Raw genomic sequence first — 27,740 nt, forward strand, 5'->3', positions numbered from 1 at the left:
TTATGCCTTTCATTCCTGTGACTTATTTATGCCATACCTGGAAGCTTCTATCTCCCCTTCACTTGCTCCCATTTTGCCCACCCCCTCACCCTCCTCCCCTATGGCAACCATCAGTTCTCTGTATTTATAGGTCTGATTCTCCCTTTCATTTGTTCATTTTGTTTTTTAGATTCCATATGTAAGTGAAATCATATCATATTTGTCTTTCTCTGTTTGACTTACCTCACTTAGCATAATAGTACCGTCTAGGTCCATCCATGTTGTTGCAAGTGGCAAGATCTCATCCTTTTTGTGGCTGAGTAATATTCCATTGTGTGTGTGTGTATGTGTGTGTGTGTGTGTGTGTGTGTGTGTGTGTGTGTGTGTGTGTGTGTGTCCACAAATCTTCTTTAGACATTCATCTATTGATGGACTTTTGGGTTGCTTCCATATCCTGGCTGTTGTAAATAATGCTTCAATAAACATAGGAGTACATATGTCTTCTCAGATTTGTGTTTTCATTTTCTTTGCATAAATACATACAGCTTGCTTTCTCTAATTAATCTTGAGTATGACTGCCAGAATTGTGTTTACTCATTCACTCATTAATTAGAATGTTATTATTGAGCAGCTAGTATGTGCTGGGTATTATTCCAGAAGCAGAGGCTCCTCTGGTGAAGTAAAGGGAGACATATTCTCTGTCTCATAAAGTCCAGTTGGAAAGGTGGATGCTAATTTTTTCAAATCATATCAACAAATGTACAATTTAGAAGATGACAAGGGAAACATTCAACAAGGAGTGATAATCAAGCTAAAATCTGGAGGATGAGTAGGGTTTACTCAGGAAATTTGGGGAAGGAATATTTTTCCAAGTAGAGGGAATAGCATACACAATGCTCGGTGGTATGAGTGCAGTTGGCATATTAAAAAAAAAAAAAAAGCAAGCAGGCTGTGTGACTTAAGCATTGACTTGACAAGGAGCTTGCTAAGAGTTTTGTGGATGATGTCATGAGGCTTTGATAGTCAATTCTAAGGATTTTTCTATTTATCTCAAAATCAATGGAAATCCTTTGAAATATTTTCCTTCAACCCAACTTTCATTATATTTGTGATTCAGCATAGGCTCCCTAAATCTTTCTCGGTAACATCTATATTTATACTTTTCAATTATCTATAATCTGGCTTTACGGACATATGGAAATAGATGTCTTACTGGTCTCCCATAAGCCTTTATCTTCATTCAACCCCTATTGAGAACCCACTGTGTGGCAGGCACTGTTCTAGGCACTTAAGATAAATCAGTGAACAAAATAAAGATCTCTGCTCTCATGGGGCTTGCATGGTAACCGCACTTGAGTCAGTTTGATGTGTATACTGTTCAATAAAAATTCTATAATTACCTGTGCAGTTTGAGAATGTGAAGGCCCCAAAAATGATCTTAAAGGATTCTAGTTATATTAGACAGGAATTTTATCGTGGATAACTAAGTTCTGCTATAGCTGGCTTATGAAAAGGGAGAAGGATTTATTATAAGAAAAGTGGGGCATCGTCTAGAACCAGGAATGGTCTTTTCTCTTCCTCTTGTCTTTGCTACATTGCTTGTCTGCTTGATTCCTTATCTTGATACAGACTAGCTCTTTTGTGCACAGCTCTTAGGGTTTACAGCTCTTTTATCAAATTCATGGGGGCAGGGGCAGTTCTCATTTTTGGTTCAGGTACCCAAACCTGGGACCAAAAATTGTGGTAAAAGAAGATGGGGTGATATTGTGGAAACATAGCTGCTCTCTCTGTAACCTTGTATACTGGAGAGGGGAGTGAGGGGCAGGAAGAAAGGAAAATTTATGGAAAACAAGCGATTTGGGAAATGGTTCAGCAGGTTACATATGTGTCTCCTGTACTAATATAGCCACTTTTTAGATGTGAGGAAATAGGACTAGAGAGGGACAGGAATTCACTAAGATGATCGAGTAGAGCCGAGTGTTCTCTTTTCGGTCTTCCTCACTTTGTTCCCCTCTCCTGAAATTCCTTTTATAATCTTTGCTATGACTTTAAAGGTCTGTCCCTTCAACATTTTGGGATCTTCTTTCCAGTCGCTGAAGTTTTGCAAGCCTTAAATTTTGCATTATACAATTTTGCACACTTACAGAGTCACGTTACATAGATTTATTTTTTAGATGTTTTGTTGACCGTTCTCTTTGTTTACACTTACTATCACAGTTTGAACCTTCTCCACTTCTGTATCATCTTGTAACATGTTACAAGCTGCAAGAGTAAGACTGACTTTTATAGTCTATATTCATTGGTTGCATTGTAGGTTGACTGATTCTAAATGATACCCACTGGTGTACCTTAATTTTACTAGTAACGTGTACATAATATTACAAAACACATAGTTTCAGTGAATTTGTGTGGACAGCACAACTATTTTTGGAGTCAGATAGTTCTGGTTCCAGTCTCTTGCCTGTGTGATCTTGTGCAAGTTACTTCCCTCTCTATCATCACTTATTTCAAAGGATTATTTGCAGAGACTGAGAAAATACCTTCATGTATTCCTACCTTCAACAAATACGTAAGTGCCAACCATGCACCAGGTACTCTCTAAGTCCCAGGGATGAGGAAATAAATAAAAACAGGCAAAAGCTCCTGACTAAATATTCCTTGCATGTAACTTGGTCCAAAATACAATCTCAACAAGCAAAGCTTTCTTATTCCCCTCTAGAAAGATTGTCTGTAGCTACATCATCTTATTCCTTAATACTTTTAAAGAATGGAGCCTTTACAAACCTGAGAGTCTTGCCCTTTTCCTGATCTTGATCACTTTTTCTTTGTATTTCCTGTATATAAAGTAAACACATTCATAGGGTATCATCTAGGTGTCCTGCATCTTCCCACTTATTTCTGCATTTATTTTCTTAAAATTAACTTTGGTCTCATAAATGGTATATCTTTGTTGAGGAAATTTTAAAATGCAAAGGAATTCAAAGAAGAAAGTAAAAATTTATCTATTGTTTCACTATGAAGACCTACTACTCTATTGAGATGCTACTCCTGCATTTGGTGTATTTTTCTGGTATTTGGTGTATTTTTTCATCATCTTTTGAATTGCATTCATATTGGGCTCCATATTACCACTACTTTGTCTCTGCTATGCTTGTGTTTTAAAATGCCATTAACATTTCTTACATATTTAGGTTTTGGTAATGCAGGCATGATTGACTCTATGTCTGCACAAACACATTCTCAGTGCATTGACCTGTCTCTGACTTCTTGATACAAATCAACAGCTCGTTGTATTTATATTATGTTTAGTATTTGAGATTTGAGCAGATATTGATAATTTGATTAACACACACAGAATGAAACACAGATCTTTTTCTTTATAATGGGAAAACGGGAAATGAGTTTATGAAATACAAGTCTAGCTTACTGACTATTTAGTAATTAATGACTAGTAAATTGAACAAAAATACTGGGTAATTTCAAATAAAAAATGGCATGCTTGATTGTATGTGAGTATAGCATATAAGCTTATCCAATTCAAAACAAGTCTCATTTTGTTAACTCTCTATATTGAGTATAACTTACTTGGTTTATGCCCAGCATCTTTTAACTCTTTATCTCCTAAATTGTCAAACCTACAGAAAATTAAAGTAAATAATATTACTATAAAGAACTCTCATGAATCCATTAACCAGTTTCAACAATTACCAACATTTTACCTTATATCTCCTAGTCTCCCCACTCTTTGGGGGGGAGTATTTTAGATTCTAGACATCACATCATTTAACTCATAAATACTTCTGTATGGGTTGCTAACTTCTAAAGACTTTTTTGGCATACCCATTATGTCATTATCACATCTAACAAAATAATGCTTAAAATCGTGTAATATTCAGTTCATGTTTAGATAGCCATGATTGTCTCATAATGTCTCTTTACAGTTGGTTTGCATTTGATTGTCTTGTCTCATTTATTCTGAAATAGCCCCCAAATACCTCTTTATCATGCAATTAATTTATTAGAGAAAATAGGTCCTTTGTCCTGTAGAATGGCTCACATTCTGATTTTGGCTGTTATTTTGTGGTATGTTCATCTTGTATTTTCTGCAAACTTATGAATTAGATCTGGAGGCATGATTAGATTCAGGTTAAGTTGTATTTTATATGAGTGCTTCATATGTGGTTTTGTGTACTTTCTCTTGCAAGAAATCATGAGACAATTAAGAGCTGGATGTCTTATTTTTAGTGATATCAAGATTCACCAATGCCTTCAGGTATATCAGCCTGATCTCTCCAAAGTAAAGTTTTCATCAATATTTCATCTGATGGTTTTAACAACCATGATGATAATGGCTTTGCTCCATTATGTTATTCAGGGTTGCAAAAGTGTTTTTCCTAATACCATCCTTCATTCTGCCTTTATTAGCTAGAATCCAGTTGTAAAAGATACATGTGTTTTTTCAACTATTTGGATACCCTGAGAATGCATGAGAAAGGTAAGGTGAATGTTTACTTCTTTCCCTCTATTGATTTGTGTAGTAATGAGTTGTCTACAGTCTCCAATGGTGTCCAATGAGTTATTAATTAGTATTATGAACTCAAAGATGTTTATGTATTTGATGTTTATCAATATAATGCACTTATTATCTTTCTTGATAATCAAGCTGTTCCATCATGGATCAGTAGAAACCCCTTAGAGTTGGCTTCTGTGGGAAACAGAGTCTTAACTCTAATAATCAGGTAGGATCTGAAAAATTTAGGTATCAATATTTAATTGCACTCATGGAGGAATTGCGTTCCTGGAGGCTTTTTGACTCAGGAGTTCGGTAAAGATTACTACAGTATCAGTTGAGAATGGCTACTGCCCTGTTCTGGAATGAGAAATAGAATATAGAGGGAGTTCTAATTCTCATTCCCTGGTTCTTCCTCAGTGAGGAATTGCTGTAAACCTTAATCAGTATGACTAAGGGAAGGGTTATGATTTCATAAGGACCCTACCTAGTCTGTGTGTCCTGTTGGTCCTGTCCTACTCATATTTAATAATGAGGGTTTCCAGGGATATTATTGCTAAGTCTATGTTTTTACTTATGTACTGGCTAGGAATGGAACTCTTATAATTTGAGTTTTTATCAATTGTATAAAAGGCTTAGTTCCATCTCTGGAACTGCTGCAGCTCTGTATTTCAAATCAGAATATTAAGTAAACCATATTTGTACTTTTTTGGTAGCTCCACTGCTTTCTATGTGACCAGAGTTTTTTTGAATTTTTGCAATTGGAGGCAATTTTTTTATCTTTTTGGTGAGAAAATGTCTTCTATGAGCTTGATGTAAAGACAGGTTTTCCATGGGTTTGCTGGCAGCACAATTCAACAGCTTTCTGCCATCAATTATCTATCATTAATTTAATCCACTTATGATTCATAAATGCATAGATTGCAAGTTCACATAGTCTTATACCTACATTTATTTAGGCCATCTATGTATATATGATTTCACTGTAAAATTAACTCACTTCATCTGGAAATCCATTTCTAATATTTTTTTTAACCCGAAAATGGTCAAGACCAGGAGTCAAAAAACTAGAGCCCATGGACCAAATCCAGCTACTATGTGGTTTTGTTAAAAAAAAAAAAGTTATATTGGAATACAGTCATATTCATCCCTTTACATATTATCTATGGCCGCTTTGATGCTGCAAGGGGAGAGTCAAGTATTTGTGACAGAGAATATATGGCCTGCAATGCTGAGAATATTTACTATCTGGACGTTTGAAGAGGAAGTTTTCTAATCCCTGCTCAAGACTAATGAAATTTACTCTGTGTGTATTCATAACAACAATTTTCTCAGGAAGCTGCTATGGAAATATCACTAAAAAAGGAAACAGGAAATTATTTTCTTCAAATACAATCCTTGCAGTGTTGGTTAGGAAGAAAAGAGACTTTTTTGTCTGTTTTGTTTATTGCTCTATCCCCATTTCATAGTAGTAGATCAATAAATATTGGTTGAGTGGTGAATACATGGATGGATTATAGTTTAATGTCTTTAGTAATTAACCAACCACAAAAAATCTAATTAGATTCCTATTTCTATAGCTGTAGTGATTGTATGACTCTCATAGAAGACTGCAAAATTGATCACAAACTCAGCAGCCTAACATATATTAATAATATTTTGTATATAACTTTCAGATATCACTTATTAAATACTAACCTACTTATAATGAAGAACAGTTGAGGTTAGGTATCCATTTTCCTTGTTTGTGTTTCTGGTGAAAAGTTGCTTTTCTAAAACATTACTTGCATCTCTAATAATGAAAAAAAATATGAGTCTGTTTTTTGTAACCCATTTTGTGAATTTTAAAGGAGAGTTTATGAATTGATTCCCATTTTTTCTGCTTGATAGACATTACAGTTAATACAGTTGGTGGTTGTTTAGAGATCTGTGAGATTTATATATATATATATATATATATATATATATAGAATCTCATGCAAGCACAAAGAGCAATTGGTTATTTGGCTCTGACAGTTCAGAAGATTAAGACCAATTCAAGGATCTGAATCCTAGAACTTGGGTAGCATAGTTCAAAGTAGCAATTCTGAATTTTCCTTAGGAACTTTCCTACAAAGTTAGTTATCAAGAGAATAGCTTCATTTCCTGTGAAGTTGTGATTTTTTTTTTTTTTTAGCTCCACAATGAAAAATTTTTGGAAACACTGTTTCACATATTTTCTCCAGTTTACCTTTGTTTTAATGTAGTCATTCTGCACTTCCTGTGAGAATTCATCAGTTTATTTTCAGTCAAATCTGAGACATATATTCAGTGCTTGCCTGATGAAACCTGGATTTAATTTATGGGTCAGTTCACCATCTTGAGCCAAAAGAACCTATGGTAAATCTTCACATGGATGTGTCTTCAATGTTTAGAGTATGTTTAATAGATGTCACTCAAATCTTATCCTGTAGGTGGTCTGTGATTGGCTTGGTTTTGACAGACTTTATCATCCTGTTGACAACTTAACCCCTACTTAACTGGCTTGTCTCTCTTAGGAGAAGTTTTTAAAGCTCTTCTCAGTGCCTATTAATTTACAACTAGATGTTATAGACCTCGATATTTACCCTGTGTGAAGTTCATGGTTCTAATGTATATACTATAGAATGTAGAGACTAAGAGTACCCAGGTTTTGAAGATTTGTGACATTAGACTAGTCATTTGATCTCTTTAGTCTCGGTTGCCTCACCTATAAAGTAGGGTGTAACAACAGTAACAAACTCACACAGTGAGAGGATAAAAATAAGTTCATACAAGTAGAAAAAGTCACTTGGCACATTTCTTGGCACATAGAAATCACTTGATAAGTGTTAGTTATTATTACTAAGCTACCCAAATATTTATTGCCTGTATACAAACAACCATCTTTGTCCTCTGATCCAAAACATACCTCAGCTATTTCTGCAAGTTGTCAAATAAGGATTTCTCACAAATCATCACAAGTAAGTCTAACTGTCTGGCAGCTATATTCACTATACAGTATCCACCTTGATCTTGCTTTCTTGTTCTGTTCCCTACTTTTTTTATTTATATATTTTTAAAGATTTTATTTATTTATTTGAGAGCAAGAGAGAGCACAGCAGGAGAATGAGAGGGAGAAGCAGACTACCCATTGAGCAGAGGGCCCAATGCAGGGCTCAATCCCAGGACCCTGGAATCATGATCTGAGCTGAAGGCAGATGCTTAACCGACTGACCCACCCAGATGCTGCTGTTTCCTACTTTTTTAATCCACTGCTTGAAAAGCCTCCTAGAGAAATTCACTGATGACACTACCTTCCATGGACATGTCTATGTCCATATCAAGCATTGTCATCTCAGGAGACTCCCATAGAATGAAATCCACAAGATGCCCATGTATTGTTGGGTTCTATGCTGGGTACTCTGTGGAGGGAGATCAATTCTGAGATACATTTTTTATTTTAATTCCAGTATAGTTGACACACAGTGTTTTATTATTTGCAGGTGTATGATACAGTGATTCAACACTTCTGTACATTACTCAGTGCTCATTATGATAGGTATACTCTTTAATCCCCATCACCTATTTCACCCATCCCCCCACCCATCTCCCCTCTAGTAACCATCAGTTTTTTCTGCAGAGTTAAGAGTCTATATCTTGGTTTATTTCTCTTTTTTTTTCCTTTGCTCATTTGTTTTATTTCTTTTTTTAAGTTTTTATTTAAATTACAGTTAATGAACATACAGTGTAATATTAGTTTCAGGTGTACAATATAGTGATTCAACACATCTATACATCACCTGGTGCTCATCACACGTGCCCTCCTTAATCCCCATCACCTATTTCAGCCATACCCCCCACCTCCCTTCTGGTAACCATCAGTTTTGTTCTCTATACTTAAGAGTCTGTTTCTTGGTTTGCCTCTCTCTGTCCCCACCCCCTTTGCTCATTTTTTTTGTTTCTTAAATTCCACATATGAATGAAATCACATGGTATTTGTCTTTCTCTGACTGACTTATTTTGCTTAGCAGAATACTTTCTAGCTCCATCCATGTCATTGCAAATGGCAAGAGTTCATTCTTTTTGATGGCTGAGTGATATTCCATGGTACATATACACCATCTCTTCTTCATCCATTCATCTGTTGATGGACACTTGGGCTATTTCCATATTTTGGCTATTGTAGATAATGCTGCTATAAACATCAGGGTGCATGTATCCCTTTGAATCAGTGTTTTTGTATCCTTTGGGTAAGTACTTAGTAATACAATTGCTAGATTGTAGGATAGTTCTTTATTTTTTTTAAGATTTTATTTATTTGACAGAGGGAGAGAGAGAGAAAGAGTGAGCACAAGCAGTGGGGAGCAGCAGGCAGAGGGAGAGGGAGAAGCAGGCTCCCTGCTGAGCAGGGACCCCCAACTCGGGGCTCAATCCCAGGACCTCAGGATCATGACCTGAGCCAAAGGCAGATGAGCCATCCAGGCACCCCTAAGTTGATATGCATCTTTTCCATTTATTTTTTACAAATATTTTGAGGTGCCCAGGTGGCTCAGTCAGTTAAGTGCCTGACTCTTGGTTTCGACTCAGGTCATGATCTTGAGGTTGTGAGATCAAGCCCCAAGTTGGGCTCCATCCTGAGCACAGAGTCTGCTTCAGATTTTCTCCCTCCCCTTCAGCTCCTCCCCACACTCACTCATGCTCTTTCTTTAAAATAAATATTTAAAAAATATGTATTTTTACCACATATGTAAAGTGTTTACAAATAATACAAAGTATTGTTTCATATTTTTTAAATGCACAAAAATGTCATACATTACATATTACTTTGTGCATTTTTAAAAGGATTTATACAGGTTAAAGTATAGATAGATAGATGATATATAGATAGATAAATAGATATAGATCTACTTCATTCTTTTTAACTGTAATCAACTGTGAATAATATTTATGTCAGTCTCCTTGTAGAAGATTTAAAACCATTAGGAGTTGATTGCTGAAATTAATATGTAAATTTAATGCAATTATTATTAGGATCCCAACAGATTTATTTTGGGAAATTTATGGAATGATCTTAAACTTATATGATTATATATGCTCTAAAATTGCCAATAAAAACACAGAGGTGAAAATAATTTCCTTAACACATACAAGAACATAATATAGAGTATAATTAAATAGGTTTTGGTAAGAAATAGAAAAACATATCACTAGAACATACAAAGAGTACAGAGATATATATTAGTATCTATGAGATTTTAATATATGACAGTTGTAGGTAGTTCAGTTCTGTCAGAAAAGAATTGTTTAACAGTCCTGGTACAATTGGCAAGCCATCTGGAAGATAAAGATAATGGGTTTTCGTCTTATACCCCCAAATAAATTCCGGTTACATATGTAATTAATCCATAAAATCTTGTAAGAAAATAAATGAAGTTAAATGTAGAATTGGGGATTCATGAAAACTTCTTAACTAAGACTGGAAACCCAAAGGCTATGCAACAAAAGATAAACATATCTGACAATACATTTAGAAATTTTGGTTGCAGAAACGCCAAAAACAAAATTCATAGACAAATGATAGAGAAACAAATAAAGCACAATAAGAGGGGTGCCTAGGTGGCTCAGTCGGTTAAGTGTCTGACTCCTGATTTCGGCTCAGGTCATGCTCTTGGGGTCCTGAGATTGAGCCCCGTGTCAAGCTCCACACTGAGCAGGGAGTCTGCTTGAAGATTCTCTCTCTCCCTCTCCCCCCACTCACTCTTTCTCTCTCTCAAATAAATAAATCTCTAGAAAAATAAATAAAACACTATAATATACAGAGAGCTCTTACAAAGTGATATGGAAAAGATAATATGAAAGGAAAATGGGTAAAAAAAATGATTAATAGACACTTCATAAGAGAGCAAATCCAATGGCCAACACATACATGAAGAGATGATCAAATTTTACTTGTAGTTAGGAAATCCAAATTAAAGTAACAATTAAATACCATTTTGTATCCATTAAGTGGATAATATTGGAAAGATTACCCATTGATAGTAGAGATATGAAACATTACAAATATTTTATTTTTTTTAATTTTCTTTATTTGAGGGAGAGAGAGCACAAGTGGGGTGAGGGGCAGAGCGAGAAGCAGACTCCCTACTGAGCAAGGAACCTGACACAGGGCTCAATCACGGGACTCCAGGACCATGACCTGAGATGAAGGCAGACACCCAACCTACTGAGCCACCTAGGCACCCCGTTCTGGTGATTTATATTTATACTTGCATTTATATTTGCTTTTATATATATTTACATTTATATTATTTATATGTCTCCTCTTACTCAATCTCACTAGTATATAAGGGTGTAAGTAATAGGGTGTTCCTTTTTAGTATTGGTCACAAAAACCCTGAAAACAAAGTAAATGCCCATTAATAGAAGAATGATCAAATAAAGTATAATACATCCATATGACAGGATAGTTTGTAATCAGTAAAAACACTGAAATAAAGCTATTCTGGTTATACCTCCTCACATAAATCTCTCATCAGACTTTCTCCCTCTTCTACCGTTTACAAAGCAAAAACATATAAATGGAGATAAACTGGTGTGTGTGTGTTGCGAGGCAGGCAGAGATGTTCTATGGTAGCAGCAACTAAACTACAATCTGGACTGAGGCTGTGAAATCTCACCTGTTGGAGCCAAAGTGGATATTGTCTTTTCAAGTGTGGTCCCTTGGAGGTGGTTGTATCCAAGGAGTTTCAAATTATTAGGCGTAACTGTGGGAATCTCATCAGATATTGTTAGCAGCTATCACACAGGAATCAAGAATCTGGTCCTCAAAGAAAAAGTGTTCAGTGTTTCTGTAACCCATAGGGAATTGGACTGTCAGAAAATAAGGTAGGAATAGAGACAGATTAGCTAGGTAAGGGTAAGTACAAGTTACCTTTAGGTGTATCCAGAATTGTTGAGGGTTCTCTCTGGGCATATTAGATGATGGCATATAAAGGTGAAACAGTTTTCAAATGCTGCCTGTTACTTGGGTGTAGGTTTCTGATTTTTCCCATATGGACAGATTGATTTCAGGAGAGCCTCAGTTGAGACTGTCTGGGGAAGGCAACTAAGACAATCAGATTAAAATAATATGAGGGTAGGTTGAGGTTGAGCAAGGCAGAGGAGAAAATTAACTAGATACAAAGAAGTAGCGTGAATTGACGACCTACTTCTTCAGTACTAGTGAACAGCTTCCAACAGTAGGCCTTGACTCTTTGCATTTAAAGCACATTCGTATTTGGGTTTTGAATCTTGGGGGAACATTGTATGCATTTTCACTTTAGCATGTTTGTGTTCAACTTCCTTTACAGTATATGGTTAACAAGATTTCTGGACTAGTCAATATTACCATACAGTTTTTTAGGCAGAAAATTCTTAGAGCAAGTTAATTTCATGTTGAAAACTAGTACAATTTTATAGATTAATAACCAACCAATTCACAAGGTTATTATGGTTTTCTCATTGCCCTAAGGAACCTAAGTATACTGTACGTGTAAATTATGTACTTCAGATCTTGGACAGACTGTCACATAAAAGTATATAAGATAATTAATTTATGAGAAAACTTCGACAATAATCAAATAACAAGGCACAAAAATTAAAATAATAATTGCATTACCCTTTTCATCTCTTACACTTTTTCTTTCTACTTCTTTTATACCGTGTCTGCTTTTGTCTGGCTGCTAACAAAAATGGGCACTTGTAACATACAGAATACCAGGTTCTAGGAGTATAATGTTGCTCAAGGGAACTTATGCACTGCTGGCTTTATATTTCTGATACCTAAATTTTCTTGATGTTGGCCTGGCACTGAAATGCTTTGAAAAGGGAAACATATGAGAGATAGGAAGTTGGATTATTTCAACTTTTGAGGTAGTACTCAAGCACTTACACATTTCCAGAGGAGATTAGTTACAGATGCTGAAGAAGGAAATGCATCTTTACACATGCCCTTGCACTGGAGCCCTCTGACTGAGATCTACAGGATTAAGAAATTTGGAAGTGCAAACATTTTTAACTTTAATTTCTTTGAACTTTTAATTTGAGGAGATTTCATTTTTGTTCTTTAATTTCTCTTTGGGAAAGAAATAATTGAGGGGGGTTCAGAGTATTCAAATTTGGGGCATCCTTCATGTTGTAATTATTTGGGCTAATTGCATAATCTCTGGTGAGTTATATTAAACAATGCAGATAGGCATAATTTGGAATGGAAAATAGAATAAAGATAAAATATTCTGCCTTGGGCGCAATGTAGCCTTGAGGTTAATTTTATTAATGTCTTATTCTGACCCATTTTGTAGTCTTCTGAGGACAAAGATTTGAACTGTCTTCACAGCTGGTTCCAGAAAGATACATAAAAAAGAAGTAATTGATACTAGCTAGAGATGCAGGAGTAGGGCTACCTCATCAGGATTGGAGCAGTACTGCCCTGATATATACTAGTTTAATTTCCCAAGGGGAATGGCCACACCATATGCCTCATTACTAAGTTCAATGGGTTAAGACAGTGGTTTTCATCTGTAGCTGCACATTAGAATTATCTGGGGAGTGTTTAAAATGCTTAAACTTTATGCTAGAGCAATTAAATCAGTATCTCCAGGGTTGGGGTCTAGTATTATTAAAAAGCTCCTGGGTATTTCCAGTATGCATTTGTCTTGGGTTGAGTTACCCAGGAAACACCCTCTGTGATAGAGATTTGCATATGAGGAAGTTTATTGGTAAGTACTCTCAGCAACAATTACATGTAAGACAGTAAAGAAGGATTAGGCAGATGAAGTTGAACTTTAGCTGCTATAACAAAGGTCTCTGCCATAGTCAATGCCACAGGGAGGTCTGGATCTGGGATGGCCCTCCATATTTGTCTCAAATTGAGGCACAGTATCTGAACACCTTTATATCCTTACATCTACCCAACTTTGGATTTGGGTTCCCTTCAGGGAATGAGTGTAACCTTGGGAATGAAAGCTCCTTCCCAGTGAAAGGAATTACCAGGAGATACTCAGCTCTAAGCTGTCAGCAGCCAACACTACACATGTAATCAGATTCCAGAGCCTAGCACTTCCCAGAATGATGAAATAGTGGAGTTAACCTTTCTGGCCCCATTCTAAAAACCCATAGCCCAGGCCTCCCTAGCTGAGTAAAAGATATGTGTCTGACTGGTGAAGACAGGGAGGTCTGGTCCCAATACCTAGTGGGACTATGTTAATCAGTAATGGAGTCACAGGGGAAAAGTCCAGCATCGTGGGCATATCTGTCCCTCTTTCTCTCTTACCTTAAATATGGATGTCCTTAAAAAGTATGTACTTTGCTTCCTATCTACCATGTGATAATACAAGCCTACTGTAGGAGTTGGTCCATACCCTGCAACCACTATCCATCTTTTGTGCATGCATATGACTGGCTATGTAAGTTCATATCAGGAAGAGGGCATTCTGCACTACATATTTAACTGCATTTGAGTTGCTATATTGTGAATCCAACCATATATTAATTCTTGTAATATTTCGCAATTGTTCATGAGCTGGAGAGGTAGAGAAAAGAAACTAGTCTTCCCCAAATTGTTTCCTCAAAAAATTTTAAGTAAATAAAACATACAGAAACAGAAAGAATTAAATTTTTAGTGAATGAATAATCAAGACAATTTGAAATAGAGTAAGAATAAAGTAAGGAAAATTTCTGCCAAGTATAATGATGAAGAAAGAAGACAAAAAATATGTAGAAATTAGTTTTTTAGAAGATTTTATTTATTTATTTTTCAGACAGCACTCAAGAGAGAGCACGATCAGGGGGAGGGGTAGAGGAAGAAGCAGATTCCCTGCTTAACGACTGAGCCTGATGACATGGGGCTCAATCCCAGGACCCTGGGGTCATTACCTCAGCCTAAGGCAGACACTTAACTGACTGCACCACCCAGGCGCCCCTAGAAATTAGGTTTTATGGCATAATCACAGAAATGGAAATAGAGCGGGGGAGGGAGAGAATGCTATGTTCATTTATATGCTTACAAATTATAAAATCTAGCTGAAATGAATAATTTTCTCAGAATATATAAGTGATTTAAAATTCTCAAAAGGTAGAAAATACTGATACACCAATAACTATGGAAGAAAGTTTAAAGACATTTTTAAAAAACCCTGAAACCAAAAAGTTCTAGAATAGACAGTTTTGTGGGTGATTCATTTGTGCTTTGCTCCATAATTTACTTGAAATCATAGAACAGTACATAAAATTTCTCAATTTGTTTTCAAATTATAATACAAGCTTGATATTAAATCCTTTTAAAATAAGCACAAAAAAACTAAAGACCACTTTTAAAGATTTTATTTATTCATAAGAGAGAGCGAGAGTGCACAAGCAGGGGGAGGAGCAGAGGGAGAGGGAGGAGCAGACTTCCCCATCAATGCAGAACCCAACATGGGGCTCTATCTAAGAACCCTGAGATCATGGCCTGAGCCAAAACCAAGGGTCGGATGCTTAACCAACTGAGCCACCCAGGTGCCCCTACTACGGACCACTTTTAAAGTAGAATCCTAAATAGAAAACCAGAAAATACAAATTTATTACTAATAAGATTGAAAATATGTGATTCTTAAAAAGCTAGCATCATACTGAAACCATAGAGGTGTTTACATTAACATCAGGATCAATATAACGATATCTTCTATCAGTTCTAATATTTAGTGTTATTCAATAGATTTTAGTCATTGCAGAAAGATGGAATATGGAAGAATAGAAAAAGAAGAGATGAATTGAGAGATCATATAACTATTGAAGCTAAGATAACCAATTAAAATTATAATACTATAAAAATCAGTAGAAATGATGAAAGCTCAGTGAAATCATGTCATATACCCAAATAGACACATATCTATCACAGGGATATATCTGTATCTGTTTGGGATATATGTATATATTAGAGATAATGCATACAAAGATACAGATTGTATTTCTATAAATATAGGCACACATATATACACATCCATCCATCTATCCATTCTTCTATTCCTTTGGATGCAACTTAGTTCTGTGGTCATGCTTAAGTGCTTAACTGGGGATATGTAATCTAACTGTGGGCTTAAAAAAAGGGGAAGGTGGATTTTAATGGACAGCTAACAGCTTAAACACATGTGATTATATAATATATATATGAGAGATTGGCATTCTATGTGGGCAATAATCTTTTAGAACATATAAGAAAACCTTATTCAGAGTAATTACAAAAAACATTAGAAATGAACTTAATAAAAGCACACATTTATTTCTCTAAAAGAAGCATATAAGAGGATATAAACAGTTTATTACTCTGGAGAAATGAATAAAGCAAATGTATTAATTATCCCCAATTTAATTCATTGGTTTAGTAACAGTCCAGTTGAAAATCCCTTGTATTTCTCTTAATTGGACAAAATGATTCTAAAATCTATTTGGAAAAAAAAAAGAAAAAAATATTTATATAATGTAATAAAGTGGCTCTCAGTCTACGAGATATTAAGGAACACAGTATAGTTTACAGTATTCAAAATGTTGTGCGTTGGTGGTATAGTGGTGAGCATAGCTGCCTTCCAAAATGTTGTAAAAAAATGTGATATTGGTACAAGAATTGACAGGGTCATCAAACAGAACACACAGACAAGCAACTAATATTTGATATCTCAAATTTATCTGCATTTGTCTAGTCCTTATCTGGCTATATATCTGTACTGGTTAGGCCCTAAAGATGTGCTAATTAGTTACTCTATTCATCAATTTAGATGTGATATTACAGTTGGTTTCAGTGTAGTAGCAAATGGACCCAGACATATAATAGCTCAAAAGATAGTTTGTATCTTGTTTATATAATAGTCTTTTTTTTTTTAAGATTTTATTCACTTGACAGAGAGAGACACAGCGAGAGAGGGAACACAAGCAGGGGGAGTGGGAGAGGGAAAGGCAGGCTTCCCGCGGAGCAGGGAGCCCGATGCGGGGCTCGATCCCAGCACCCTGGGATCATGACCTGAGCCGAAGGCAGACGCCCAACGCCTGAGCCACCCAGGCGCCCCTATAATAGTCTTAAGTAGAGATTCCAGTTTACTGGTTCCTCTAGTCTGTTATAAGTCATTTAGTGGCCCAGGCTGACAGAGGTTCTGCCTTTTTCAAATTATGACGTAAATGGCTTCCAAGGTTCCCATGATTACCACCAACACACATTAGCCAGAGGCAGAAGGAGCATGGTGAGGTTTAGGTGGGCCACATGTGGAAGTTGCATGTATCACTTCCACACCTGTTACTCTGGAAACAACTTAGTCTCATGGCCATGCCTAAGTGGATGAGCAGCTGGGAAAAAGTAACCTAACTGTGGGCTTAAAGAATGAGAGGGTGGATTTTGTTGGAAAGTTTGTAGCTTCTGCTACACACGTTATCTCCCTTTTAATCCACATATAACATTACAATCCAGGACTATTATTCCCATTTTATATGCAAGGGATTAAGACACAAAGAATTTAGGGATCATGTCCACAGTCACATGACTATTAAATGGTTGGCCTAGTAATCCAATCCAGTTTACCAACTCCAGAGTCTATGTACATCGCCATTACCACTACAACAACTGCTACTGTAACTACCAGCACCCCCACTATTGCTACACACACACACACACACACACACACACATACACACATACACACAGGTACACATGTGTGCATAAATTAAGTTTATGAGAAATTATTAAAATCATAAAGAATTAAGGCCTATTCAATAATTAATTAAATGAACTATTTGAAAACATATATATAGATAATTCTTGTACTTCATAACAAAATCGGGTAGATCAAATAATTTAATGTAGAAAATCAAATCATTTAAAACTAAAAGGACAGAGGCGCCTGGCTGGCTCGGTCAGTGAAACATGTGACTCTTGATCTCAGGGTTTTAAGTTCGAGCCCCATGTTGGGTTGTAGAGATTACTTAAAAATAAAATCTTTAAAAATAAATAAATAAATAAAAGGATATATTAATGACTCTTGATCAGCTCTCTGGAATTTTATCTTTTATTTTTTATTTATATTTTTTAAAGTTTTTTTTTTAATTCCAGTTCACATACAGTGTAATATCAGTTTAAGGTGTACAATATAGTGATTCAATACTTCGATACAGCACCCGGTGCCCATCACAAGTGCCCTCCTTAATCCCCACCACCTATTTAACCCATCTCCCCACCCCCTCTCCCCTCTGGTGACCATCAGATTGTTCTCTATAATTAAAAGTCTGTTTCTTGCTTTGACTCTCTCTGTCTCTCTCATCTTTTGCCTTTGCTTGTTTTGTTTCTTAAATTCCACATATGAATGACATCATATGGTATTTTCCTTTCTCTGATTGACTTATTTCATTTAGCATAATACTCTCTAGCTCCAGCCATGTTGTTGTAAATGGCAAGATCTCATTCTTTTTTATGGCTGAATAATATTCCTCTCTCTGTGTGTGTGTGTGTGTGTGTGTGTGTGTGTGTGTGTGTGTGTGTGTGTGTACCAGATCTTCTTTATCCATTCATTGATCATTGAACACTTGGGCTACTTCCATGCCTTGGCTATTGTAAATAATGCTGCAATAAACATAGGGGTGCATATATCTTTACAAATTAGTGTTTTCTTATTCTTTGGGTAAATACCCACTAATGCAGTTGCTAGATGGTTCTATTTTTAACTTTTTGAGGAACTTCCATACTGTTTTCCAGAGTGGCTATACCAGTTTGCATTCCCACTAACAGTGCACAAGTGTTCCTTTCTCTTTTCTTTATTTTTTTAAAAAAATTTTTTAAGTAGGCTCCATGCCCAATGTAGGGCTTGAACCCAGGACCGTGAGATCAAGAGGCGCATGCTCTACCGACTAAGCCAGCCAGGTACCCCAGGTGTTCTTCTTTCTCCACATCCTTGCCAACACCTGTTCCTTGTGTTGTTGGTTTTAGCCATTCTGACAGGTGTGAGGTGATACCCATTGTAGTTTTGATTTGCATTTCCCTTCTTTGTAGAAATGTCTGTTCATGTCTTCTGCCCAATTTTTAATTGGGTTATTTGGTTTTTTGGGTGTTGAGTTTTGTAAGTTCTTTACATGTTTTGGATACTAATCCTTTATCAGATATGTCATTTGCAAATATCTTCTCCCATTCAGTAGGTTGCCCTTTAGTTTTGTTGATTGTTTCCTTTGCTGTGCAGAAGATTTTTATCTTAGTGAGGCCCCAGTAGTTTATTTTTGCTTTTGTTTCCCTTGCCTCAGGAGTTATATCTAGAGAAAAGTTGCTACGGCTAATGTCAAAGAAGTTACTACCTGTCTTCTCTTCTAGGATTTTTATGGTTTTAGATCTCACATTTCGGTCTTTAATCCTTTTTGAATTTATTTTTTTGTAAGGTGTAAGAAAGTGGTCCAGTTTCATTCTTTGGCATGTAGCTGTCCAGTTTTCCCAACACCATTTCTTGAAGAGACTTTTCCCATTGGGTATTCTTTCTTGCTTTGTTGATTAATTGGCCATATAATTGTGTGTTTTATTTCTGGCTTTTCTATTCTGTTCCATTGATCTGTGAGTCTGTTTTTGTGCCAGTACCATACTCTTTTGATTTCTTTAATCAAAAAATCAGCTTTGTAATATAACTTGAAGTCCAGAATTGTGATGACTCCAGCTTTGCTTTTCTTTTTCAAGATTGTTTTGGCTATTTGTGGTCTTTTGTGTTTCCATACACATTTTAGGATTGTTTGTTTTAGTTCTGTGACAAATGCTGTTGGTATTTTGATAGTGATTACATTAAATGTATAGATTGCTTTAGGTAGGATAGACATGTTAACAATATTATTCTTCCAATCCATGAGCATGGAATGTCTTTCCATTTCTTTGTGTCATCTTTAATTTTTTTCATCAGTGTTAATAGTTTTGAGAGTATAGGTCTCACACCTCTTTGGTTAGGTTTATTCCTAGGTATCTTGTTATAGCTGTCTAGAATTTTAAAATGTAATATGAAGTATAATTTTAAATATATGTAATAAATGGCAAAGGAAAAGTTTGTTCTTTTTGACTTTTAATTAAATTTCAGTTACTTTTTGATGAATTCTGTGGAGGTGTCAAATAGGCAGTTGAATATATGAGTCAGGAGTTCTATAGAAAAGTTAAGGTCTGACAGAAATACAGATTTAGGAGTAAATTTATAAATTTAAATTTATGAGTTATATATATATGTATATATAATAAATACCTTTATAAATAAACTGTATTTAGAGGTATGGCACTACATAACTTTACCAAGGATTAATGTGTCAATTGAACAGAGAAGATGGTCTGTAAATATCACTGAATGTAAGGAGACCTAACACACTGCTGAGAATTCAAAATTTACAGTTTTTCTTTAGAGCTCTTTGACAGTCTGAATCAAAGGGTCTTATAGTCCATGTTTATTGGGGCACCTGGGTGGCTCAGTTGGTTAAGCATCTGCCTTCGGCTCAGGTCATGATCTCAGGGGTCCTGGGATGGAGCCCCACGTCAGGCTCCCTACTCAACAGGGAGCCTGCTTCTCCCTCTCCCGCTGCCCCTCTCCTGCTTGTGCTCTCTCTCAAATAAATAAATAAAATCTTTAAAAAAAGAAAAGAAAATCCCATATTTATTGATGCATTAAATGAAATTCTTTAAATATTCCCAAAAGAAATATATACTGAAACAGTCAAATATTTATATATAAAGATGTATTTTGTGGCATTATGCATAAAAGAGAAAATAGGAATAATCCTAAAATTCCAGAAACTGAGGGATAGTCATAAAATATGAAATATTTGGCATCAGTGAAATTTTCTTAAATTTAAATTTTAGTTAACATACAATGCAGTATAAGTTTCTGGAGCAGAATTTAGTGATTCATCACTTACACACAAAAATATGGAATGCTTCACGAATTTGTGTGTCATCCTTGCGCAGGGGCCATGCTAATCTTCTCTGTATCATTCCAATTTGAGTATATGCGCTGCCAAAGAGAGCACTAGCCACAATGAAATTTTAATTAATGTTTCAAAAATATTTAAGGATATGGAAAAATAAAACAGAAAAAACAAAACACAGGTTCAAGGAACTGATCATGTAGTAGGGATACAGGCACATAAATAATTAGTTTAATGATTAAGGGCAGAGCAGAAGTGTCTATAAAATACAGAAGAAACAAAAGAGTAAATGCTTAAATATGTCTAGTGTGAGGGTGTTTTGAGGTAGTCTCTCAGAGGAGATGGCCTCCAAATGGAAAATGTGAAGGACGAATAGGAATTGTTTAAGCAGAAGAAATAATATGTGCCAAGACAGAGAGTATAGAACAATATGGTCTATTGATGAAACTTTGAGAAGCTCAATATTACTGAAGCAAAAAGCATAAAAACAGGTGAAGATGAAGGAAGGGAGGCAGTCGGGCAAATCATACAGTGCATAAAGTATCATACAAAGATCTAGAATTTATAACAAGGTCAGTGGGGTGTAGGGTTAGTGAAACATTTTCAGTAGGGACATGACAAGTCAGATTTAAGTATAACCCTAACATCTCCACACATTGCAAGGAAGTAAATATTTCTTGAGAAAATTAGACATAAAATCAAATATCCAATTTGACATATTCTTGCTTTACTCCTTCCTCTTCTCCCACAATGCACTATGTTCTCTCCCAGCTGTCTCATCACATCTGCTTCCTGTCCCCTCCAGGATCTCTGCAATAATGTCTATTATCAGGAGCAGAACTATGTTGCCTAGTGTCCTCCAAGTAAGGCTTTTGTGAAGCCCATCCAGGGATGGATGTTGGCGAAATAATGTGTCACTGCCCTCCGGAGGCAAGACTAAAACTAACTACTGCTATGGTCCAAGTTCATATGCCCAGAACTAAGGCAGTAGCAGTAAGTAAGGCCTGAGAAAAGGAAATGGATTGAAGAAATACATATATAGAGAAGGTAGAATGGATTGGATGGCCAGTAGACTGAAAATCAAGGAGGGCAATGGTAAATTTAGTTCTGGACCTATTCTACCGAACAGCATTTAGAGCAGTGGTTTCCAAATTTGGCTGTACCTTGGAATCCGTGGTGGAGCTTTGCAACAATACATATTCTAGAACATCACTCCTGAATTTTCTGATTTCAGTATTCCTGGGGTGTGAAACAGGTAGCATTTTAAGTAAGCTCCAGTGGTGATCAGAATGCACAACCTGAACTGGAACTTTTGCTGTAGAATACTGCTCAATTCAGAGTTAGTGGAGTATTAACTAGCACATAAATGGATACAGAAAAAATGTCTTCGTTATGGTCCCATGGCTCCTGTTGTTGCAAGTGTATTTAGTAGAAATCTGAATATTCCCTTCCATTGCTATTCTGAGCAGATGTTCATTCCTCATTCATGAGAAATTAGGGTTTGAATATCCTGCACCTGTTGCCAGATCTTACCGATGGCAGATTCTCAACTTCTTTCTCTATACATCTATTAATTCAGCTCATAATGATTTCTTTTATGTTTAGCATGTGCTTTTTCTGGCACAGAAAGATGTCCTCTATATAAGCCTAACTTTCCACATACACAAATGATTCTATTAGTTACTCAGCAGATGTCTAAGACAATGGTTTTCCACAGGAGAACTGTATCCTGAAGATTAAACCATTTTGCCTTGAAAAGTGGCCAGAATTTTATTCTCAGTTACTAAAAACCCTGTGAAGAAGCTGTATGTATAATGCACATAGTGTGACTCAGATCACTGACCATGGAGAGTATTGGGTAAAAAAACAAACATACATTGATCTGTTGTTGATACTGTTCCCAAAAGTGGCGCTTCACCATATGAAAGATGTTATCGCTTTGGATAGGTTGAATTGTCAAATTTGCTCTTCCCAGACTTTTTAGTAGAGCTCTACTTACTTTTGTCAACTGTTCACTGGTGTGCTCACTAGATGTTTTCTTAGCTGGTAGCAACTCTGAGGATTAAGTAACCTCTCTAGACACTAATTAATGGTGGATACAGAGGTAATTACTGCACTTGTATTTTTAAAAAATAAACTCAATATTAACACATCTTACCAATAATCTTAAACTATATTGAATGGTGATTGAAACCTCACATGTTGCAATAGCACTGCCAACACAAAAGAGACTCCACTGAAGTCCTTTCTCTTGGACCTGTTGGTAAGTTGCCTTTGTAACTACACCCTAGCAGCACGTGCTTTACTACCTTCCCTCATAGTCAGAAATCAGGGGGAGTAAGCTCATCTGGACACTTCTAGATTTCTAACACTTTTGTTGACAAATGAATTCACAACTGGATTTGAAGGGCATTGTTCTTAAAAGAAAAGGGGTAGCACGAGGGAGATCTCGGTCATGGTGAAATAGTTCTGTATCTCAACTAAGGTGGTGCTTTCACTGATCTACATAATGAGATCCAATGACATAGAGCTATACTCACACATCATATCAATATCAATTCCCTGGTTTTGATACTATACAATGTAGATGTAGCTATTGAGGGAGACTGGGTGAAGGATACAGAGGACCTGTATGTACTATCTTTGCACCTTCCTCTGAATTTATAATTATTTCAAACTAACTTGAAAAGAAAGCTCCTTGTCAGAGTCATTTTCCATTAGAAAGCAACAAGCCCAAGCAGTGTGGGAGCCTGCCTCTTCTAGAACTGACGTCGTCTGCTTTGCCTACATCTCGACTACCACATACCAATAAGTCTGTCGCTTCACTCAGTTCTTTGCCTGGTATTTTGTTGTTGCATAGCCTTCGCAATTCAGGCCCAATTTCTGCCTTTAATATCGTTTCTTGTTCAATCCATAATGCTTCACAGTGTCTGGCATGTGGCAGGCATTTTGGCTGAGTGAATAAAGGAAGGAAAGATGGTCTTATCTATCCTCCTAGAACTCCCGAGTTCCTTGAGGGCTAGAACAACAGATTCATCTATATCGGCAAAACATCTAGCACAGTAGACATTCAGTGAATGTTTTAGGAAGTAATAAATGGAATGTTATAAAATCAGCGAGGTTTATTGTTATTAACATTTTAAAGGCTCTAACCATCCTCTGCTAAAAAGAAGTTTTCATAATCTCCATCAACCTCACCTTTCTCTTTAAGATCTTTTATATTTTTTTGAACATAACTGAGGGCAACCTATTTTTAGCGAGGTAGTATTCTTCTGTATATATGCCTATAAAGTGGTAGTTTTCTAAGATAGAGAATTATATTCAAAGCTGTTCTTGCAAATCACATCCTGCAGAAATTCTAGATGGTTGTGGCACCAGCTCTGCTACTTTTCAAAATAAATTAGTGAGGTAGTTGGGATCCAGGAGAAGACTGCTTGTTAACCGGTTGCCACAAAAATGGGAAAAATAAGGAGCTGCACCTGAAGACCAATGAGCTTCTGAGGCCTTGGGCCCAATCCTTTCATACCTTCATTACTAGCCCATGGGCAGTTTTTGATTCTTCAAGAAAGCAGCCTGTGTGCTTTGGTGCTGAGCAGCCGGTAAAAAAGACAGACATGGCAAGTATCTGATGCAAGTTATACCCTAATTTCCTAGACATTTCTTATTTATTCTCTCGTTCCGTGAATATTAGACAAGGCCCCTTGGGTGCAAGTGACAGAAAACCTAACACAAACAGGCCTTAAAAATGGAGAATTTGTGAGCTTATGTAAAAAAGTCCTAAGTGAGACTTGAACTAGGAGCCAAAACATTGTTTGTTATCCTGGCTTGATGTATCTCCACTCTTAGCTCTGCCCTCACCTGTGTTGTCTTCCTTATTGGGCTTTTTCCAGTGACCTGCTGAATCTGCCCAAATTCAAGTATAGTAGTAAACAGAGTATGCTCTTCCCAGGAAATTCAGTACAGATCCAAGGATTCACTCTAATTGGACCAGCTGAGGTCACGTGTTCACTCATTAACTCAGCACTGTGGCTAATGGTGTTCCGTGAATCAGTTGGCTAGGCATGGGTCTTGCACTCCACGCTGTTGGAGTCGGTTCAGTTCTAACCGAATGAAAGGAACACGAAGTAAAATATCAATTCCAGAAGATATGGTGGATACCATTACTAGAAGAAAGAGGTAAGAGATGCTGTCAAGATTCTGCTTTTGAATCATTGCTTCTACCATCCCTCCTCATGTCCTCTCTTTTTTTTTTTTAAGATTTTATTTATTAGAGAGAGAGAGCACAAGCAGGGGGAGCTATAGAGGGAGAGCGAGAAGCAGGCTTCCCACTGAGCATGGAGTCCAACGCAGGGCTCCCTGGGATCATGACCTGAGCCGAAGGCAGACGCTTAACCAACTGAGCCACCCAGACGCTCCTTCCCTTTTTTTTTTAATAGTTAAGAGATTTTATTCTAGTAGCTATAATTACAGTGCTTGTTTGTTGAAATGAAAACTGAAAACAAGTATCCAAAGCAGTTGATTACTAATCGTGTATTGGAAGCAGTAAAAGGTTCTATGGAACCAAATAAACCAGTTCTGAGGATTTCCCCAAGACAAAGTTTAACATCTCCAGCTTCTTCAGTGTTTAGCAAAATGCAAAGGAAAACAGGAGAGATCATCGATTCTAGGGCAAGTCTGACCCTTGCAGGCTGAGGGAGTGAAAGCACCTGCAAACGTGTTGGGGGTGGGGTGGGGGGGTGGGCTGAGGCTCTAGGGTGCCTGGCCTGCCCACCTTCATTCCTGTTGGTCAGACCCCAAGCAGCCTGGAGCAAGCCAGAGCGCCCACACGGACCCAAGGGAAGGCCAGGGTCCCTCCAAAGTGTCCGTGAGCAGTGGCCGCAGCCCCCAGCCTGTCTCCTGGGCAGCTGTGTAAGCACAAGTACAAGCACAAATGCTAGGGGATGTGGGATGACCCGAGACAGAGCAAGTCACAGGGACCCTATCATGACCATGCAGAATGGACCATGGCTGGTTGTGCCCCGTCTCACATTCCCGAAGGTAAACGGACAACTGGTGGACTAGACTCTGGCCACTGCTGCAGAACTGACACTAGGCACGTTTCTCCCTTCTGTGGGTTCACTTGTTCTCCTTATCTTGTATTTGTAACTATTTTTACAATGCACTGAGTTTGGGTTAAAAACCAACTAACAAAATGGATCTCAACACAGATCTAATGCCCGAGGAGGTGTGCCAGCCTGGTCCAACACAGCGAGTCCAGGAGGCCCCGTGTGTCTAACATCCCTTCTCAGTATTGAACATGGGTTGATTCTCTCTTTACAATAAAAAAAGCTGAGTAATACCGCATAGGAGTACCAGAAACAGCCTCACTGGGAACAAAAACTGTTTACATTAAATAAAAACCCGGCTGCAAGGCAGCGTCTGCACAATGACAGCCTGGCGAAACATGCTGTGACCGACCGTGGAGACAGCTTCTGGCGCTCACACCGCAGGAGAGTAAAGCAGGGTGGAAGGGGGGCAGTGGGGCGGGGGCGGTGGCTCACTTCTGGTTCCAGAGCTGATTGGACAGCCAGTCCAGTCCCTCCTAAAGCCCGGGCCCGCGGGTGGCACAGGTGGCCTGAACATACCGGTTCCTGTGGCGCAGGGACCGCGGCCCCAGCTTGTCCGCGATCTCAGCCGCATTCATGACGTTGGGGAGGTCCTGCTCTCTGTCGTTGCCACCGACCACGAAGATGAGACCTTGTGTGTTCTGGAAGCAGTGGCGCCACAGAGGCTGGATCTTGTCCTGGCTGCCCATGTCCCACACGGTGAAGCTGATGGTCTTGTCCTCCACGGTTCCCACGGTGAAGCCTCTGGTGGGAACGGTGGTCACGGTTTCACCCAGCTTCAGTTTGTACAGGATGGTGGTCTTCCCCACAGCATCTGGACCCACCATGAGAATGTGCATTTCTTTTTTGCCAAAAAGGGGTTCTAGAAGGTATTTCCCATGCTGTAGATGGGGGAGGGGGGAGCAACACCAGCCAGAGAAACCCTTGGAGGTCGCGGTGAGGCCACTGCTCTGAGCCAGGCGTTTGTTTCGCTCCCACCCCCCTCGTGTCTTCTTGTCAAAATACTATCTGCCCTGCAAGGGACTGTGCAGTTTAAATGTTACTTTCTTTGTCAGTCCTTCCCTCAGTCCTTGGTCAAATGAATTTCTCTTATTGTCTGTGTTTCTGTAGTACTTTGAACCCCTGCTCTAGCATCCGTTACAGTCTGTTTGGTATCCTAATGACCTGCATTTGTGTCTTTATTTCCCTAGGTGACCAGATTTTGAGGGAAGGTACTGAATCTGTTATAGCTTTGCATTGCCCACAGAGTACCATTGACTTTGCCATAGCCACAATATATTCTTGCTACATTATTGACTTGAAATTAATATGAATAATTGATCTCCCCCCCCCCATTTCAGCATGCTATATCAGTGGTCTGTTTTCACTCCTGCAAAACTGCTCTGGAGCATGCATTTATTTTTGAAGTTTTCCCACTTTTTCTTCAACTTCAATAAAGAAATTTATACTTATTTTTATTCAAAATCATCCTTTAATTGCTAGTTTGTCTATGCTAAGATTGGGTTTGAGTACATTTCTGATTGTCTTGAGACTGGAGGGCCTTGACTCTCCCTTCCCATCACTTACATCCTTCATAGATTTTATATCAGAAACCAAATCTATTATGCATGATATGGTTTTAAGCTATATAATCAGCCAGAATTAATAACAGTTATAACAGGGTCTTTCTATTGCAATTCACCAACAAAATCTGATTGACATGAGAACTCTTCTGACCTTCTAGAGGAGTTGATGTTTAAAATGGATATATAATGAGTGCCTGGGTGGCTCAGTTAGTTAAGCCTCCTACTGTTGCTTTCAGCTCAGGTTGTGATATCAGGGTTGTGAGACTGAGCCCCACGTCAGGCTCTGAGCTCAGCATGGAGTTGGTTTGAGAGTCTCTCTCCGCCCCTCCTCCTCTACCTCTCCCCCGGCTTGTGCATGCTCTCTCTCTAAAATAAATAAATCTTTAAAATAAAAAAGTAATAAAAAATAAAATGGATAGATAATGATACATCTTCTCTGCTAGTAGACCTGTAAAGACCAGTGGTTAATCCTATACAAATTAGGTCAATAGGTTGAAAATGGGAAAATATTCAATGTAATAAAGCTTTACTGAGCACCTACTGTGGTTTTATGCCCTTTGCTTTGTGTGGATGATGAACAGATGAATAAGACATAAATTCTCATGGTACAGGCCTGTGCACAGACCCTTTTTTTTTTTTAAGATTTTATTT

At 37.5% G+C, this 27,740-nt stretch overlaps 1 non-coding gene and 1 pseudogene across 1 annotated transcript; both read right to left on the reverse strand.

The window, feature by feature from the left end:
• Positions 1–20,414: 20,414 nt before the first annotated feature.
• On the reverse strand, positions 20,415–20,521 carry LOC114224629 (U6 spliceosomal RNA). The gene has a single exon (XR_003612423.1). It is a non-coding gene; the product is annotated as a U6 spliceosomal RNA (small nuclear RNA).
• A 5,434-nt stretch (positions 20,522–25,955) lies between these two features.
• Positions 25,956–26,439, reverse strand: LOC114224586 (ADP-ribosylation factor 1 pseudogene; annotated as a pseudogene).
• Between the last annotated feature and the right edge of the window lie 1,301 nt (positions 26,440–27,740).

Source organism: Eumetopias jubatus, unplaced genomic scaffold (genome assembly GCF_037043125.1).
Source record: "Eumetopias jubatus isolate StellerSeaLion01/CBP00866 unplaced genomic scaffold, mEumJub1_p1.0 scaffold_11, whole genome shotgun sequence".
Lineage (NCBI taxonomy): Eukaryota > Metazoa > Chordata > Mammalia > Carnivora > Otariidae > Eumetopias > Eumetopias jubatus.